Source organism: Dendrobates tinctorius, unplaced genomic scaffold (assembly GCF_039654945.1).
Source record: "Dendrobates tinctorius isolate UK_male_01 unplaced genomic scaffold, ASM3965494v1 ptg000158l, whole genome shotgun sequence".
Taxonomy (NCBI): domain Eukaryota; kingdom Metazoa; phylum Chordata; class Amphibia; order Anura; family Dendrobatidae; genus Dendrobates; species Dendrobates tinctorius.
The window spans coordinates 39,534,137-39,550,865 of NW_027361825.1; the positions used below are offsets into that span (position 1 = coordinate 39,534,137).

The following is a 16,729-nucleotide window of genomic DNA, read 5'->3' on the forward strand; positions in this document are numbered from 1 at the left end:
GAGATCACGCGAGCTTGCGACCGAATCCCGAGTTTGGACTTTACAGATATGGGATGGGGCGGGGGTGGCTGTAAAACAAAGCATAAAATTAATAATAAACATTGTAGCTATACTTCCCGGTTCAGCGACGCGTCCTCCCGTCTCGCTGTCTCCCAGCCTCATCTACTTCCGGGGCTGCTCAGTAACTTCCAGGTTATTCATTCCACTGCTTGGCAATTTTTGGCCAGTGTCAGCAGTGTTCATGGGGTGACATCAGGGTTCACTGCAGTTCATAACCCGAGCCATGAACGGGGGTGAACCCTGACATCACCGCACGAACACTGCCGGAAAAAAACGAAGACTGCCCAGTGCAGTGAATACCGCCGGAAGTTAATGAGTGGTCCCGAAGCAAATGCGGCCGGGAGACAGCGGGCCAGAAGGACGCGTTGTTGTAAGTATAATTATAATGTTTATTATTAATTTTATACTTTGCTTGTTTTACAGGCCATGGATCCGAACTGTAAAAAGGGGTTTCCCATGGAAACCCGTGTTTGACACCTTGTGACCAAACACTATGTGTTTGGTATGGGTCCAGAAATTTATAGTTCCGGTTCACCCATCCCTATATATGGACGTTTCGTAATTTTGCCTAAATTAAGGTCTTGGAATTGTTAACTCTTCTTTTGCTCTGTTGATTGTGTGATACCGGAGAAGGACCCCGTGACAACTGGTGGCAAGCAGTGGGATCAACAGAGCGCAACCTAATGGACAACCACCCACAGAGTGAGTACAGAAATTGGACTGTATCGAGTTTACAAGAGATAGACAGAAAACTGTGCCTGAACTACCAGGGACTGACTAAAGAGGCCTTAATTGATCTACTGGTGGGTGCTGGCCAGACCACCTGCTCCCATATGCCTGAAGGACAAGTACAGGAGACGAGGACTCCCACCCCAAAAAGTCAGTGGGTGGTGTGGTACAAAGAAAAGATGGCGGTTCTGGGCCTCTCAGAGGTATAAGGAAGAGGTTGCTCGCCGAGCACAGCAGAGACAAGAAGCGATGGAGATCGAAAGAGGGAGTAATGCAATGTGGAGTGTAAACCCCTCAATCCGGGAGACTGTACGGATCACCCGACCAGATTTTAAGCCATTTCATGAAGATTCTGGAGATGTGGAGGGGTTCTTCAAGGACTTTGAGTAGTAGTGTGCTGTAATGGAGGTACCCCACTCTTGCTGGATGCGTTTATTAGTGGGACTCCTGAACGGAAGCGCATCGGAGGTTTACCGAACCATTGACTCCCAGCGGAACCGGAATTATAACATAGTAAAGTGGACAAACCTGTATTACCATGCTATCACCCCAGATTCACATAGGGCCCAGTTCCGAGACCTACCATGCACCATGGGGGGTTATTTAGGATGTATGCCCATAAGATGTCCAAGGCATGTTGGAGATAGCTGGAAGCAGAAAATGCCTTTACTGTGGAAGATGTTATACAGGCTTTCCTTATAGAACAATATTTTGCCAAGTGCTCTACAGAATTACAGCAATGGGTCCGGGAGTGCACGTCATGTAACCTGTAAGGGGGTGAAGCCAGGGCCGCACCTATAATGAGGCCAGTTGAGTATTTGGCTCAGGCGGCAGGGAGACAGAGAGCGGCAGCTGCCTTGCTGTCAGATAACGTGGATCCGGCAAGTCTATTTGTCAGTGTGAATCACTGTGTGAGAAGATAACAGAGAAGAGCTGCGGGACTCCGGAGGGAGGACGGGGGAGGAAATTGCCTGACTACTTTCATTTTTAATATAAACTGCAGTTGGCTCTGCCTTCCCCACCCCCTCCAGCCCTGAAAGTGGGATCGGCCATCTACCGCTCTGAAGCAAGTGACTGTGTTCATCACATACCTGACCTTCAGAAGATAAATGTTCCCTCTTCTATTCTCCAGGGGCGGCACAGGGCTCTCCTCTGTGGTGATGAGTCCTCATGATTGTGTTACCTTACACCCCATGCCCTCACAGTCTGCACTGGCAGCTTTGTGAAGGGACAGACTGCTCACAGGGCATGGTGATCAAGCACAACACCAGCTCCTGCCCTCCGTGCAACTTCAGGTAACTTTTCAGCTCATACTGGCTGCTTTATGTAGGATACAGTGCAGTGTGGGTAGTATACAGTGTATACCATTGATTTGTGTGTGATTACCATAAGTCCCTGCAGTAGAATCCCAGGGGTCATTTTATCCAAATGTCCACTCTGAATGTATCAGAGAAGAATGGTGAGAAGTTTCCAGCAAACCATCTTTATAAAGAGATATTGCAAGTGCAGGTTTTGTGGAGGTATGGACATTTGTACTTTTATAGTAACTTTTCCAACCCATACTTAACAACTTTTTAGATCAAACAACTAAGGCTGGTTTCACACTGGCATATTTTTTAATCCATGGGCATACAAGAAAACTCTGTATGCTCACAGATTCCCACACACTAAACAAACTGGATGCAGCAAGCAGCATCCGTTTGCATATCTTTCATGGATCTGTAGGATCCATAATACCCCCCCCAGTTGCCTGTCATTTAGAGCTGCATCCCTTTGCATGCACAGTTCATGCGTCATAGCCCGGAAGTACAGATCCACCGGGGTTTGTACTGTGCAGCTGTTTCCGTGCCCATAGACACCCATTGTAAATTTTCACATGGTGCTACGGATCCGTGTTGATCCACGGCATCATGTTATTTTTCATGGAGACCAAAAAATGCATTTCGATGCAGATTTTGTCTCTGCAAAAATGCATTTTGCCACAGATCCACACAGACCAGGGCAAAACGGCGACACCTGGATGCACACACAAGTGTTTCCATCCCCATTGAAAGTCAATGGGGCCGAAAACTGATCCATGTGCATCCAGTTTGTGATGGATTCAAACGCATAGAAAAATATGCAAGTGTGAAACCATCCTAAGAGGTAAGAGATTGTGTCTTCAAGTTCACCACCAAAAATGTTACCCATAGAAACACCCCTTTTCAGGAGCGGACACAGACAGAAGTGATCCCTATGCAAGAACATTATAAGGGGTCTTTAGAGCCCAATAACTCATCTTAATGCACAATTCCTCCTGCTTTGGACATAGACATGGACCCCCCAGCAGGTTTCAGTGGGATTTGCTAATCTCTAGGCATCTGGGAGACAGGGGCGCACCTATCAAGAGGCGACCTGAATTGGTTGCCTCAGGCAGCTTCACCTTGATGGTAAACAGAAGGCGGCTTCCGCAGGGGGCTTATTGGTAGCACGGGCCCCCCATGGATGCCACTCCTGCTTCTATAGCTTGAATGAATTCTTCCAGGTGCTGGACACCTCTGTCTAACCTCTGCAGCTCAGCACGATGGGAAGCAATGATGTCATCACTGAGCGCCCCTGTACTGAGCAGTGCAGAGTGGCAGACCCATCGCTGAGGAGACCGTAGCAGCAAGGAGAGAGGTGCGTACCATATTTACTTTTTTTGGAAAAATCCGTGAGTATGCTGATGGAAGACTATTGGGATGGGCATGATAATATATGGAGGACTATATTAAAAACTATGGGATGCATTATACTATATGGTAGACTATGGGGGTGCATTCTATATGGAGAACTATGGGGTTGCATTATACTATATGGAGGACTATGGGGGTGCATTATAGTATATGGAGGGCTATGGGGTGTGCATTATACTATATGGGGACTATGCGGGTGCATTAGACTATATGGAGGATTACAGGGGGTGCAATATACTATATGGGGGACTATGTGGTGCATTATACTATATGGGGGACTATGGAGTGCATTATACTATTTGTTGGACTATGGGGGTGCTTTATACTATATGGGAGGCTATGGAGTGCATTATAATATATGGAGGGCAATGGGGGTGCATTATACTATACAGAGGACTGTGGAGTGCAATATACTATATGGAGGACTATGAGGGGTGCAATATACTATAAAGAGGACTATGGGGTGCATTATACTATGTGGAGGACTATGGATGGTGCATTATAAGATATGGAGCCAATTATACTATATGGCAGCCATGATAATACTTGGACGGCTATGAGGCAGCCTTTACAATTTATAGAGGGATATTTGATGGCTGTGTTGGGGGCCATTATACAGTCTGAACAGGTGTAGGGGACATTATACTGTATGTAGGTTCATTATACTACATGGAGGGCTGTGTGGGGGGGTCACAGTTGGGGATAATACTGTGCCAGGGTAGTTGAGGGGGTACAGTAGGTTCATTATACAGTGTTTGTGGAGGGTAACATAGTAACATAGTTAGTAAGGCCGAAAAAAGACATTTGTCCATCCAGTTCAGCCTATAAAATTCTGTCAGAATAAATCCCCAGATCTACGTCCTTCTAAAGAACCTAACAATAACTGTAAGATACAATATCGTTACGCTCCAGAAAGACATCCAGGCCTCTCTTGAACCCTTCGACTGAGTTCGCCATCACCACCTCCTCAGGCAGGGAATTCCAGATTCTCACTGCCCTAACAGCAAAGAATCCTCTTCTATGTTGGTGGAAAAACCTTCTCTCCAACAGACGCAGAGAATGCCCCCTTGTGACCATCACCTTCCTTGGTATAAACAGTTCCTTGGAGAGATATTTGTATTGTCCCCTTAACCATGGAATAATTCACTGTGGGGGATTATACAGTGCTTGTGGGGCACTTTTGTTGGCATTATACTTCATGGGAGGAGAATTACTTTGTAAGGGTTGCAGAGTTGTTTGATATGTACCTATGTTACCCAGCCAAATATATATTTTTTTGGGGGGAGCCCAATAAGAACTTCTGCTATGGGGCCCCATGATTTCTATGTATGCCCTTGGTGCAGGATGCATTGTCCCCTTTACATTCGCCTCTGCTGCAGGACTGATTGGTCATAAGTTACACATCACATCCAATGCTGCCCCTCAGTACATACAGGCATCCAGCCATGTTTCTCCTGATTGGTGGTTGGTCGGTGATTGGCTAAGCGTTTCAGGAGAAGGAGGTGTGGTCTGTTGGGGAAGATGTGCCATTTTACCAGCTTAGTGCAGTGGCTGCCTGTTGATGCTCAGACTGTAGGTCGTTGTATGTGGACGATGCTGCATGGTGGACATGTCTGAATAGTCAGTGCCAGGCAGCCGCCACATAGGAGCTGTCCATAGTTTTGTAAGCGTGTGCCAGAGATAATAGGTTGGCAATCAGTGCTGCCTCCTGTGCTATAAGGAAGCAGGACTGTGTCGGCCACCGCTCTGCAGCCATCATTGTGTGTCTGTATGCTTGTGTCAAGCCTGCCATTGCCATTAATGACTCTTGTGTGGTTCTTGTATGTGCGGTGATGGCGCTGACATCCTTGTGTTCAGACATCTTTTTTCTATTTCTCTAAATTAAAATGTCCACTATTGTACAAATTTTTACAGGATAGATATAAATCTATATAAACCAGATTAATTTCTACCGATTTTAAAAATTTACTATGGGGGGGCGCCATTTTGCCGTTTGCCTCAGGCGCCAGAGAAGCTAGGTTCACCCCTGGGTGAAGCACAAGAAGAACAAGAAAGGCTTTACCTCCTCTGCTCCGTGTCCAGAACCATATAGCTGTGCAGTGGGGTTGCCAGGGGGAAGACAGTTGGACCTGGACCAACTGCATCATGGGCCTGTGAATAACAGTGGGGAAGAGGAAGTTGTGCTGGACAGGAAGGGGTGCAGGCAGAGGGCGCACAGACAGAGTAGCTGAGAGCAGAGCAGCTTGGGCAGGAGAGAGAACAGGAAGCAGCTGCATGCAGGGGAGGAAAGGGCCAGAAAGATAAGACAGGAGGACATGATATACAGACTGCTGCCTGTGAGTACGTTGAAGCGAAGCCCCCACTGATTAGGGGAAGACGTCCTCGTGACCCTGCAGAGACGGAGACCTGCGCGCACTGCCCTTGTGCCGCAGTGACAGGTCAGAGCCCCTGATTCCAGCAGAGAGATTTAACAAGAGACTGAGAATTGTTCCTGCAGAGAGACTTAACAAGAGACTTAGTTTGTGAGCGGAGACTCAGAGCAGGGGAGACCCAGTCAGTTCCAGTGTCCCCCCTGTCTTCCACCTTATCCCTGGAGATCCCAGTTATCATCTAACAGAGACTACAGCATATGCAGTGACTAAATGGACTACAAGTGCTGCTTCTGATGGCGCCAATGTTGGAGAAGACGACCCTGCAAGCAAGATTTCTTCAGACTGATAAGTTTCACGAATAGCCATTAATTACCATTATCTGCCTTGACTGTTTGATAACCTTGCCTAATTTTCATAACCGTTATTTCATTGTTCCTTTGCCAGTTTAAACCTGCGAGGAGGTTTAGATCCTTGTAAATAAAACCTTTTAACTTTTGGTCTGTTTCTGTTCCGTGGTGACATACCCAGCACCTGTACGTTGATACATTTGGCGTAGTCAGCAGGATGTCACATGGTAGCGCGAATGGGGCAGACCAAGCAGTTGGGGGAGGCCCCAGATCTAGTATCTCCCTGGGAGCCATGCTAAATAATCTTCCAAAGTTTTGTGGGAGTAATGTGATGTTGTGGAGTTGGACTGAGCGCATCCGAGGAATGATGTGGATGCATCCCATGATACCAGCCCTGGAGGCAGAGATTGCGGTAGTGGCCCTGGAGGGGGAGGCGAGGGACTCTGTTATGCTTAGGTCCCCCAGGCAAGAGACACCCTGGACAAAGTTCTGCGTATACTGGAGGAGACGCATGGGGATCCCACTGACGTAGGGGAACTGCGCATGCGACTGTTTCACCGGGTGCAAAGAGAGGGGGAGACCGTGACGCAGTTTATGAACGCCCTGCAAGAGCTCCATACCGCCATAATACGGAAAGATGGCATAGGTGTAGGGTCAATTGACATTGTGCTCCGAGATCAGCTGGTGACGGGGTTCACGTGACTGGTTGATGAAACAAACCCTGCGAGAGCGCGTGCGGGTAAAGCCTGAGTTGACTTTTTCTGAAGTCGGCAGTGAGGCGCGCACACATGAGCAAGAGCAGGGAGTGACAATGCCAGTGGAGAAGGTACGGAGCAGGGAGGTAACTGCCACCGCGGACACTATCCCTCAAGGGGTGGAAGAACTGAAGCAGGAAACTAGACAGGTCCGTGAAGAGATGGTGGCAACAAAAAAAACCCTGAGGGTGGAGTCCGGCTCTATGGAACGAGACAGAAAAGTTGCCCCCCGACGTGAGACTAGTGCTACCTGGAGAAGAAGCCCCCCAACGTGTTACACCTGCGGAGAACCCGGCCACTTTGCCCTGTGGTGTCCATCCCCACGCCATTAGTTAAACTAGGTGGCTCCGAGCCCGAGGGACGCCACGTGGGGTGTGAGAATTGGAGGAAGAGTAGCAGAAGTCCCACCAGCCTTGTTTCCATGTGCCCCTGGTCTGGGCTGAAATCAATGTAAGAGCCGTGTGGTGCCTGATAGACACCGGCTCGCAAGTGACCACCATGCCTGAAAAAATTTTCTGCTGGTACTTCACAGAGGTCCTTCAGCCACAATGGGGCCCAGTGATCAAGCTTACGGCGGCCAACCATTTACCCATCCCGGTCGCAGAGGTGGTATGGATGAACATAGAGGTCTGCGGAAAAGATATGGAGAGAAAAGGAGTAGTGCTAGTAGATAGAGAAGCCGCTAAGGATAATACCGTACCCCTGGGCATGAATGTGCTTAAAGATCTCGGGAGTCTTCTTTTCAATGAGTCCACAGAACAGTTCCTGTGGCAATGAAGCAACCAGACCCCTCAGAGGAAGGTCTTTCAGCAGCTGATACGGGCAGCTCAGGTCCGGGAAATATGCAGTGACGGGAAGGAACTTGGCAAATTCATCGCCCCCGCCTCTGTCAGTCGAGTGTTGCCCCCTGGACAGACCGTGCTCCCCCTGCCTGTCCGAGCTGGTATCCCCCTGGAGGGTGTAGCGGTACAAGTGGAACCCAGCAAAGCTGACCAGCTACCGTCAGGGATATTGGTTGCATGGACCTTGGCCACTGTGTGGGATGGCACCGTCCTCGTACGCTGTTTGAATTTAGGGGAGACTGACGTAACTTTGCCCCCCAGGAGTGAAGTTGCCCATATCCTGGGCATGCCAGACGAGCTGGTTCCATCTGAGACAGTACAGCTGACTGCAAAGTCAGAAGACCCATGGCTGGTGACTGTAAAGGTAGACGCCGCCCCAGATCCCAGGTTGCTGCAAGAAAGTCGACGGATACTGTAGCACATGCGGGCAGAACTCTCAGAACTGCCCCCTCAGCAGGTTCCCCGGGTGGAAGCCTTGTTAGGAAAATACCAGGAAGTGTTCGCAAAAAACGAAGACGACTTTGGGCGCACAAATCACTCACAAAATACCCACCGGAGATGCGGCACCAATTCGGGAATGGTATCGCCACATACCCTCACAGATGTATCAGGAGGTAAAGGGGATGCTGTCGCCGACGTTGAAAAAGGGAGTGATCCGTGAGAGGCAGAGCCCGTCTTGGTGAGAAAGAAGGATGGATCCTTATGCTTCTGTGTGGATTACTGCCGGCTCAACGCTTGACGGTGCGAGACTCATATCCACTGCCGAGGATAGAAGAGTCCCTATCGGCACTAGGGAATGCCTGGTACTTCTCCACTCTAGACCTGGCCAGCGGTTACTGGCAAGTACCTATGTCTGAACAAGATCGAGCCAAGACAGCTTTCATTCTTCCAATGGGATTATATGAGTTCAACCGCATGCCCTTTGGGCTAGCCAATACCCCGGGAATGTTTCAATGCCTCATGGAGAGATGTCTGGGAGACCTGAACTCTGAAGCCACTTTGATTTACCTGGACGATATCATCATCTTTGCTCCCACCATTGATGAACATCTGCAGAGACTGGAGCAGGTCCTGAGTCGGCTACAAAAGTACGGGCTGAAAGTGAAACCCCAGAAGTGCCACCTCTTCCATACCCAGATTGATTATCTGGGGCACGTTGTCTCTGCTGAAGGATTGAGGCCCTTTCAGGAGAAAATCGCTGCGGTGCAGGAGTGGCCGACCCCTAAGACCGTGAAAGATGTGCGAGCATTCCTGGGACTCACAGGTTACTTCCGGCGCTTTGTAAAAGACTTTACCCGCATCGCAAATCCCCTTCAGGAATTGTTGAAAGGAATACCCTCTTCTGCGAAGAACAGGAACATACAATGGGGAGAGCGCCAGGAAAAAGCAATTCAAGCCCTGAAGAAAGCCTTGACGGAGGCCCCTGTGCTGGCCTATGCTGACTTCACACAGCCTTTCATCTTGCATACCGATGGGAGTCTACAGGGACTTGGGGCAATGCTCTCACAGATGCAGGACAGGAAAGAGCGCATCATAGCGTACGCCAGTCGTTCCTTACATGACTCAGAAAAGAATCCAAATAATTACAGTTCATTGAAGCTGGAGTTGTTGGCGCTGGTGTGGGCGATGACTGAGAAGTTTTGCAGAGTATCTGGTTAGCTCAGAAATTCACGTGCGTACGGATAACAATCCGTTGGCTCATCTCGAGACAGCAAAGCTAGGGGCCCTAGAACAACGTTGGGTAGCCTGAATGGCAAAGTTCCGGTACAGGATCTCCTATAAGAGGGGAGTGGAGAATACTCATGCTGATGCCCTTTCTCAAGTGAATTATCACCAACCAGCGCCCGGTCGGGACAAAGAGTTGGAGGCTGTGGAAGTCTCAGAGTTTGGAGAGACTGCCAGGACGGTGGCAGCAACGCAGGAAACAGTTCAGGAAAAGACCCGTGAGAGTTTGTTAGAGCAACCCCGCGATGAGTGGGTCCGAATGCAGCAGGAGGACCATTAAATAGCCTAGTTGAGATGGTGGCTCACATCCAAACAGGTGCCCAGCCATTGCAAGAGGAGATCTGCATCTCCAGAGATGTTGCGGATGCTGTGTCAGTGGGAAATGCTGCAGTTGCGAGATGGCATCCTGTATCGGAAGATGTTCCTCCAATCGGAACTCAGTCTTGTCTGGCAGATGGTGATCCCCTCGTCTTTGATAGAGCAGGTGGCTACAGAGGTGCATGAAAAAGGAGCAAATTTCGGCCCGGAAAAGACTTTCCAATGGTTGCAGCGACTGTTTTACAATCCCAATATGAGGAACGTCATGGAAAGAGCCTGCCAGCAGTGCTGGAGTTGTGAATTGGTCAAACCACCTGAACAGCGGGCTCCCACGGAGACGGTGAAGTCCTCTGGACCCTTGGACCTGCTGGCCATAGATTATCTGACAATTGGGCAAGCGCATCAAGGCTATGAGCACTGTTTAGTAATGATAGACCACTTTACTAAGTTTGCCGTAGTGATGCCTACCCGGGACCAAACAGCCGAGTCTGCTGCCTACGCAATCTGCAAGCATTTCATACAGGTATACAGATGCCCCAAATGCATCCACTCCGATTAGGGGGCCTGCCTGTTTCCTCGGAAAAGTGATGGAGGAGCTGCACAAACTGTATAACATCAGTAAGTCTCGGACAACTCCTTATCATCCGCAGGGGAATGGAGCTTGCAAGAAATTTAATCGCACCCTGATCCAAATGCTGTGAACTCTGGAAGAGGACCAAAAAGCATGATGGACTGAATTTGTCCCTGAACTGGTGTGGGCCTATAACAATCGGAGACACAGTACCAACGGCTTCACACCCTACTCCCTGTTCTTCGGGCGGCCTAGGAAAGACTTGACGGAATTGGAGTTAGAGCCTGAGAAGGACTACCCATGGACGGGGTGTACTCCTGGGTTCGAGAACATCGGCGTCGGCTGCTGACTGTCCATCGGCTAGTGCAGAACAGGCTGCAGGAGTTGGAACATCCTCAGGTCACCCCTCAGAAGGGGACAGCTCTATGGCCTGTGGAGACCAAGTCTTGGTGAGAGAAAAGTGTCCACACAACAAATTGAAGTACCGGTGGGAGAAGAGCCCATACAGGGTGAAGCGGCGACTACGCAACAAAGGTCCCGTCTATGAGGTTCAGCCAGAAATGGAAGAAGGGGCTCCCACTCGCACTCTTCATCGAAATATGTTGCGACCATGTTTGTCTCAGGATCCTGAGCCAGTACAAGTTGCTCCAGGGCCCCCACAGGCTGTTCCATTGGTAGATGTGGATGTTGAAGATGAGGAAGACTTCCAACTTCCCCCGGGGCATATGGGAACAGGACTGGTGCCCAAAATTACAAACATGCCAGAAGTGACCCCAGCTCCTGTCCTTCCCACTACAATTGGCGCAGCTGCTCCTTCTGATTTGCTCTGAGCGTTCAATGGCTGCTGTACACCCTGTTCGCTATAATCAAGATCAGTTCGTCTGGCAGCAGATTGGATTGGAAGATTGTCAACGATAACTACAGAAACTCTTGCCCATGGAATGGCAAGCACAAAGAGAGGGGGAATGTAAGCGGGTGAAGCACAAGAAGAACAAGAAAGGCTTTACCTCCTCTGCTCCATGTCTGGAACCATATAGCTGCGCAGTGGGATTACCAGGGGGAAGACTGTTGAACCTATCTTGGAATTGTTCACTCTTTTGCTCTGTTGATTGTGTGATACCGGAGAAGGACCCTGTGACAGTCGGTCTTTTCTGAAATGAGACAGCATTTCAGAGTCAAATATACGTGGCTGAGTTCATATAGCCAGTGCCTGATACACACTTATCGTGGATAGGGCAGCATGTATCAGCTGTCAGTTTCCCTTTAGATGAGCAACGGTCAGTGACTTGGTTCTAAAGGTTTTATGGGAGAGTTTGAAACAACACCAATGTTGAATGTGACAAGAAACAAAGAGCTTGTAAAACTCAAGCAGTACATTGTTTTTCATGAATCCCAATTGGAAAAATGATTTTTTTCTATCCCCAGATTCATGCATTTCACAAATAAAAAGTCCCTAAAAGGTAGACAACCCATTTTACAGCCTACATAGTAACATAGTAACATAGTTTTGAAGGAAGACCTTATGTCCAGCTAGTACAGCCTATTTTAGTTCAGCTGTTCTGCATTGTTGATCCTGGGGAAGGCAAAAAACCACAGAGTAGAAGCCAATTTTCTCCATGGGGAAAAAAATTCCTTCCCCTAAGCTGGGTCAACCATCTACCTATAATATTATGTTATTCGTAACATTCTATACTGTTACTCACAAGAAAAGCATCCATTCCTTTCTTAAATTCATTCAGTGAGTTGGCCATCACCACTTCCTCAGGAAGAGAATTCCAGAGCCTCACTGCTCTTACCGTGAAGAACCCTCTTCTATGCTGGTGCAGAAATTGTCTTTCCTCCAAACGAAGAGAATGCCCCCTTGTTCTTGTCACAGTCCTTGGTACAAATAGTTCATTGGAGAGATCTCTGTATTGCCCTCTGATATACTTGTACATATATATTAGGTCTCCCCTAAGTCTTCTCTTTTCTAGAGTAAATAGACCTAATTTTGATAACCTTTCTGGGTATTGTAGTGAACCAACTCATTTATCATTTTAGTAGCCCGCCTTTGAACCCTTTCAAGTTCAGTAATGTCTTTCTTGAGCACCGGCGTCCAAAATTGCACACAATACTCCAAGTGTGGTCTGACGAGTGATTTGTACAGAGGGAGAATTATGTTTTCATCTCATGTCCCCAGACCTCTTCTAATGCATTCTATGACCCTATTTGCTTTGGTGGCAGCTGCCTGACACTGGGCACTCCAATTTAGCTTCTTATTGACTAAGATGCCTAAGTCTTTTTCCATGTCTGATTTCCCCAGCAGTTTCCCATTTAGTAAGTAATTGTAGCATCTGTTTCTTCTTCCCATGTGCATAACCTTACACTTATCTGTGTTAAACCTCATTTGCCATTTTTCAGCCCAATTCTCCAATTTACGCAAATCTGTCTGTAGTTGCAAACTGTCCTCCTTTGTGTTAACTAGAGTTGAGCGAAACGGGTCAGTCAATTTCAAAAGTCGCCAAATTTCGCAAAAGTCGGGTTTCATGAAAGGAAACCCGACCATAGCGTGGGGTCGGTCACGAGGTCGGCAACCATGGCGCCAGTCGAGTTTCAAATGATGCTTCAGCGCCCTTTTTCAGCCAATGATGGAGGACGCACACTGTGGGCAACGCGATGACATAGGCAGCGGTCACCACCATCTTTGAGAAGGGCATGCAAGTGATTGGCTTGCTTTGTGTGGCGTCACAGGGGCTATAAAAGGGCGTGAACGCTGACCGCCATCTTACTTCTGCTGATCTCATAATAGGGAGAGCTGCTGATGATGATGATTCTGTAGGGAGAGCGTTAGGCAGGGAAGAAGATACAAAAAACTGCTTCTGCTGCTAGCGATTTTGCCTGTACAACACACCAGTTAGTGTGCAGTGCAAGGGGAGGCTATGTTTTGGTGCATCAGCTCTGTTGGTTATTAGGCTGCCTTATAAGGCTCCCTGATAGCTGCATTGCTGTTTTCACACTGCCGTGAAAACTGCTTTTTTAAAAGCAAAAATACTTTTCATCCTCTTTTTTGCCCAGTTACCAAGCGTTCATTTTTCCACACTTTCATGTGCAGCAGTCCTGCTTATTAGGCTGCCTGCTGCCATTTTATACACCACCCAATTTCAGCCTGTTATATTGAGGTGTAATCTACACTGGGCCTGAGATATTAGTTGTGTCCTCAAGTCTGTAGGGAGATTCAAATTCTCCCCAGTCCTATATAGACATTTTATACACCATCCAATTTCAGCCTGTTATATTGAGGTGTAATCTACACTGGGCCTGAGATAATGGTTCAGTGTCCTCAAGTCTGTAGGGAGATTCAAATTCTCCCCAGTCCTATATAGACATTTTAAACACCATCCAATTTCAGCCTGTTATATTGAGGTGTAATCTACACTGGGCCTGAGATAATAGTTCAGTGTCCTCAAGTCGGTAGGGAGATTCAAATTCTCTCCAGTCCTATATAGACATTTTATACACCATCCAATTTCAGCCTGTTATATTGAGGCGTAATCTACACTGGGCCTGAGATATTAGTTAAGTGTCCTCAAGTCTGTAGGGAGATTCAAATTCTCCCCAATACTATATACACCTTGTACCTTCTTTTACAGTACCATATTGCTGGTGGTATTTTGGGTACATTTTCCCAAAAATGAGGAAGTGTGTCGGAAGAGGCAATGGAAGTGGGTGGGGGTTGCCAGCTGGTAATGATGGTGTTGGTGGTGGTGGTGTATCTGCTGGTAGTGGCAAAAGCAAAAAAGCACCTAATGCAGGAGGTGTTGAGCCAGCGTCATCGTCTGGCTCCACAAGGCCTCGAAGGCTCCCTTTTCTGGGAGTAGGTAAACCGCTTTTAAAGCCGGAGCTTCAGGAACAAGTTTTGGCTTACATTGCTGACACAGCCTCAAGCTCTATCGCCTCCTCTTCTGAACTTTCAAAAAAAAAAAAGCACTGAGTCATCATTGGAGGCTCATGGTCAGGAACCACACCTTTCCTTGTGTCCTTCACCCCTACCAAAAGTAAAGGATGCGGCAGGCCACACTACAGATTACTCCATGGAGCTCTTTTCACATACCATACCTGGGTTATCAAGTCAAATTGTGAATTACCCAGTCCAAGAAGACTCTGACATGGAGTGCACTGATGCACAGCCACTGCTAGATTTATCTGCTGGTACATTCACTCAGAGCACTACATTGTCCTCGCAGTATACTGAGCCAGAATCTGACCCTGTTGAAACTCAGGTGCCCCTTCCTGCATACTATACCACCTTACATGGTGACACAGAGGAAGGTGCACATGACATTGAAGAGGAGGTGATGGATGACCCCGTTGTTGACCCAGATTGGCATCCATTGGGGGAAGAGGGTGCCGCTGCCAATAGCTCAGAAGAAGAGGAGGAGGAGCATCCGCAACAGGCATCGACATCGCAACAGCTGTTATCTGGCAGGCCCGGAGCAGTCAAAAAACGGGTTACAAAAACCAAAAGAGTTGCAGGACAGCTAGGCCAGATGGTCAAATTAGCACAGCGTGCAAGGCCTCAAAATGTCTTCTATAGTAGGAAGAGTGCAGTGTGGCTCTTTTTTGAACAAAATCCTAATGATCAGGCAAAGGTTATCTGTAAGAAGTGCGCAAAGACCTTTAGCCGAGGGAAAAATCTGATAAATTTGAATACCAGATGCATGCTTAGACATTTAACCACCATGCACTTGCAAGTGTGGACGGACTATCAAACCTCACGTACCACATGTGCAACTGCTCCCAATGAAGGTAGGCAGCAATGCTACATCGTTTCCCCCACTGTAAGCCCACCAGTTAGCACACCACCAGCAGCAAATGTTGAGGTGTCGTTGCAAGGCCAAAGCAGTCAGGGAATCACAATGTTATTGATACGAAAGACTGAATCTAGGCCATCAGAAAGAACGCCAACTCCATCACCATCATCAACCCTCTCTCAGTCCGCCATGTCCACCGCTAGTTCCACCATATGCAACTCTCAAGTCCAGCTCACCCTACCAGAGACTATGAGTAGGACAACAAAGTACTCATCCTCTCATCCGTGTATACTGGGTTTTATACGCCCACATTGCCAAACTAATCTCGTTAGAGATGATGCCCTACCGGTTGGTTGAAAGCGAAGCTTCCTGAGAGCTTATGGCCTACGCAGTACCACGCTATGACCTACCCAGTCGCCACTTCTTTTCTCGCAAAGCCATCCCAGCCCTCCACCTTCATGTGAAAGACCGCATTGTCCATGCACTCAAGCAATCAGTGAGTGGAAAGGTGCACCTCACAAGAGATGCATGGTCCAGTAGGTATGGCCAGGGCCGTTACGTGTCCATCACTGCGCACTGGGTTAATGTGGTGGATGCAGGGTCCACAGGGAACAGCGGCAGTGGGACAGTGTTGCCTAGCCCACGGTATAGGAAACAGTTGGCTGTAGGCATTCAACCCTCCTCCTCTTCCTCCAGAAGCAAAAGCTCGTCCACAGAGCGCAGTCGCACAAGCACTCCAGCCGCAGCTGCCAGTTTTGCACACTCGGTGTCCCATTATCGAACAGCTATTGGTAAGCGTCAGCAGGCTGTGTTGAAGATGATGTGTTTGGGCGACAACAGACACACCGCGGAGGTACTGGCCAACTACTTGCAGCGACAAACTGAGTCATGGCTGGGCAGTCTACATCTTGAGGCAGGCAAGGTAGTTAGTGATAACGGCCGCAATTTTGTGGCGGCCATAGCCCTTTCAAAACTCTGACACATACCATGCCTGGCTCACACCTTGAACCTGGTGGTGCAGTTCTTCCTCAATAATTATCCGGAGTTAACAGGCCTGCTCCAGAAGGTACGAAGACTGTGCTCGCACAACCGCCGGTTGCCCGTACACTCCAGTCATATGCAGAAGCTTGAGCGATTGCTCTAACTTTCCAAGCACTGCCTAATTATTGACGTTGCAACAAGGTGGAACTCCACCCTGCACATGGTTGAGAGGCTGTGCGAACAGAGTCAGGCTGTAATGCATTTGTGGGAGGATGCACGGCCAGGCACTTTGAGGGCAGACATGGAGTTGTCGGGTGTGCAGTGGTCGAAGCTGAAAGACCTCTGTAAAGTCCTTCAGTGTTTTGAGGAATGCACAAGACTTGTAAGCACAAACGGCGCCATCATAAGCATGAGCATCCCACTTATGCGTCTGCTCATGCAAACTTTGACGCACATTAAGGAGCAGGCGTCTGCAGCCGAGGAGGATGAGGAAGAGGAGGAGGGAAGCCTTGATGACAGTCAGCC

At 48.4% G+C, this 16,729-nt stretch overlaps 1 long non-coding RNA gene across 1 annotated transcript in view; it reads left to right on the forward strand.

Moving 5' to 3' along the window:
* The first annotated feature begins 1,944 nt into the window (after positions 1-1,944).
* The window catches only part of LOC141051708 (uncharacterized), a 308,183-nt gene continuing 293,398 nt past the window's right edge, over positions 1,945-16,729 (forward strand). Inside the window, exon 1 of the long non-coding RNA XR_012220683.1 lies at positions 1,945-2,084. This is a non-coding gene — a long non-coding RNA (uncharacterized lncRNA). The remainder of the gene's footprint in view (positions 2,085-16,729) is intronic.